The sequence below is a fragment of the Adiantum capillus-veneris genome, chromosome 19, assembly GCF_014529385.1.
Source record: "Adiantum capillus-veneris isolate H3 chromosome 19, ASM1452938v2, whole genome shotgun sequence".
Classification (NCBI taxonomy): domain Eukaryota; kingdom Viridiplantae; phylum Streptophyta; class Polypodiopsida; order Polypodiales; family Pteridaceae; genus Adiantum; species Adiantum capillus-veneris.
The window spans coordinates 68,494,485-68,497,911 of NC_140949.1; positions in this window are offsets into that span (position 1 = coordinate 68,494,485).

Below are 3,427 nucleotides of genomic sequence, written 5' to 3' on the forward strand. Positions count from 1 at the left end.
AGTTTCAACCTTTATGTTTAATTTTTAACTACATATAATATTGTTTAAAACTTTAAATTTTTTATTTTTTAATCTTTAATTTTCTACTAGTATTTATAGTTTCTTACTCATCTCTTGTTTACTTGAGAGATGCTATGTGATCACACAGCATTGCTCTTATATAGAGGGTTTTTAGATCAAAAGATCTTTAGATAAGAAGACAAAGAAATAATATGTTTGTCTGGTTTTACTGAGGTGGCATCATATAATCTGCCCGTATAATATGGGGTATTATATAATATGTCCGTATATGGCGTATTCTATGTATCTCACATAATGTATAATGAAACTTAGATAATTATCTCCTACTGATCATGGATCATATCTTTGAACGAGTGGCGGGCAAGCATGCATATTCCTGTTTGGATGGATTCTTTGGCTACAACCAACTTGCAATTGCACCGGAGGACCAATATAAAATGACATTTGTCATAGAATGGGGCATATTTGCATATTGAGTCATGCCATTTGGTTTGACAAATGCACCTACAACATTCCAAATATTGATGGCATAGGATTACAAAGACTATTCGAGGATCTTCTTGGAAATCTATATGGATGACCTATGTGTACACTCTCTCCTGAGAGAGGAACATATAGAGCACCTCAAAAATGCATTCAAGAAGTGTTTAGAATTTGTCTTAATCCAGAAAAGTGTGTTTTTATGGTTAGAAAAGGACGAATCTGGGGACATATTGTCTCAAAAAATGACATACCCATGGATTTGGATAAGATAAAAGTGATTGTTGAAATGCCTAAACCAATCAATGCAAAGTACCTACAGTGTTTTATGGCACTCTGTGGATATTACAAGAGGTGCATACAAATGTATGCAATCGTTGCCCAACCTCCGTATAGACTTATAGTAATCTTTGAATAGATGAATGAGTGTGATGAATCCTTTAAGAAATTAAAAGATGCTCTCGTATCCTCTCCCGTATTAAAAGATGCTCTCGTTTTCGCTCCAGTGTTAAAAGCACCTGATTGGGAAAAAATCTTTCACGTTCATACTGATGCATTTGCATTTTCTATAGGATGTATTTTTGCTCAACCAAGAGACGGAACTATGGATTTCCTAGTCTACTACGCCAACCGACAACTCAACAGCGTTGAAAAGAACTACACCACAACTAAAAAGAGAGGGGATTGGAATGATATACTGTTAAAACTTTTTGGCATTATCTCCTCGCAAACAAGTTTGTGTTTTTTTCCGGACCATCAAGCCTTCTTATACCTTGTCAAAAAACTATGCAATACAGGTCGACTCGTAAGATGGTCCATCATATTGCTTGAGTTTGATTTCAACGTAGTGGTTAAAAAGGGGAAGATGCATCTTCGAGCAAATCACCTTTCTAAATTGCCAAATGGAGAGTCTCGAGAGGGAGTGGATGATGATATCCCAAATGCATATCGCTTCAATGTAGAAATGATACCTCAGTGGTCCCAAGAGATAGTAAGCCTACTATCACACAACGGAGCATTTGACAAGACTGACCAAGACCATAAACTATGAATGATTCAGCAAACTAAGAACTTTCAGTTGATTGGGCGGACATTTATATCATCTAGGCTCCAACATGTTGGAGCTATATATGGCTCACTCTACTCAACTTGGTCTCACCTATATATTTGTATTTTGTCCTCAATATGAATCAGTCTTTGGGAGCGTATATGGTGTGTCTCTTGTCTCGTCTCTCTCTCTCTTTCTCTCTACATCTCAACATGGTATCAGAGCAGTAACGATCATGCGTCGATTCAATTCATGGTGACAAAACAGTATGTGTATGCGATTTGCATGTAAGATTCAAAAATTGCTACAAATTTTATTTTTGAGCATTGATTCTTGTTAATTGTGGTTGTTTTGTGTTAAGAAGAATATGATTAGTGTTTTGTGTGACGTTTATTGCTATTCAATCTAATCGTTGATTACGTTTTCTTGTTGATGACACCCTGAACTTCATCTCAATTTTTCTTGCTGTTCTGCTCAAAATTTGGAGAAACGGGAAAAGCGCAATGGCAATTTTCATCCAAAACTTGTTCGTCTCCTCGAGCTCTTCGATTTGAGTTCTAGGTTTGCGTCAATCGGAGTTCGCAGCAGAAAGTTATGCTGTTTTTACTGCAATTGAGCTTGACGCTGCTTTCTTCGTCCTACTTCTTCGTGAAGCGTCTGCGATCATTTTTCTTATTTTGGCGTTAACTTTTTCGAGAAGATTTAGCTTTTTGCTATTCATATTGTGGCCGTCAATCTTGCGTCTCACGCCACTCTATTTTGAGGACTCTTTTATTATTAACGTCTCCTTTACCCTGCCCTTTTTGGGTGACGTCTCTCACATCTTTGGAAGTTCCTTGAGCATCCTTCTTACGTTTATCGTTGACAGAACGCAGTCCTCATATCTCTCTCATTCTCAATTGCGGCCTTCACCATATATGGTGTGCAAATTCTACGATCTTATCTTATACGTCTTCTCGCAACAAGATATGGCTGTGAATATTCTCGTCAACGGCTTTCCTTCTGGCCAGTGTTCTGTTCCTCCTTTCCAAGGTCAAGGTTTTCCAGGCTGGAAAGCAAAGATGTTGTTAATTCTTGAAGGTGATGAACTCTCCGATGTTGTTCTTGGAAATCGTGTTTGTCCGCCTCAACCTGTTGATACGGATAATGATAACGTGCTTATCACTGAAGGACCTATATTTGAAGATTGGAATGTGGCCTATACGGATTGGCAACGACGTGATAAAGCAGCTCGTCGGTATATTCTTTCTGCTCTTACTGATTCCCTTTTGCTTGATATGTACGAACTGCCTACTTCCCACGACGTATGGAAGTACCTTATTGCAAACTTTCAGAAGAAATCTGTCACAGAAATACTTTATTTGAGAGGGTTGCTTAACAAGTTACAATATGAAGTTGGTACTGCCATGACGGGACATATTGAATCTTTCAAATCTATTATTAATCAACTTACTGCTGCCGGTGATCCTGTTCCACAAAAGCAACTGATTACACTTCTCCTTGATACGGTGAAGGACTCTTCTTATGATAACATTGTTACTATTCTCTCTAATAAAGATGGTCTTGATTTCGACCAAGCCTGCATGTCTTTAATTGAATACTCTCAACGTCAAGAACGTCATAATGCTAGTCATGATACAGATATGATTTCACAGAAGGAGACTGAGTCACAACAGATGGAACGGGCTTTTTATGCTCGAAGGCGTCCATTTCAACGAGGAAACCGCAGAGGTGGCCGTCACAGTAATATTTTCTCTCGTCTCAAATTTCCTAATAAGCAATGTTCTTACTGCAACAGAGATGGCCATACTGAAGATGATTGTTGGGCACGTCAATATGATGAAGAACACAATATTACCACAAAACAACCACGTTTAT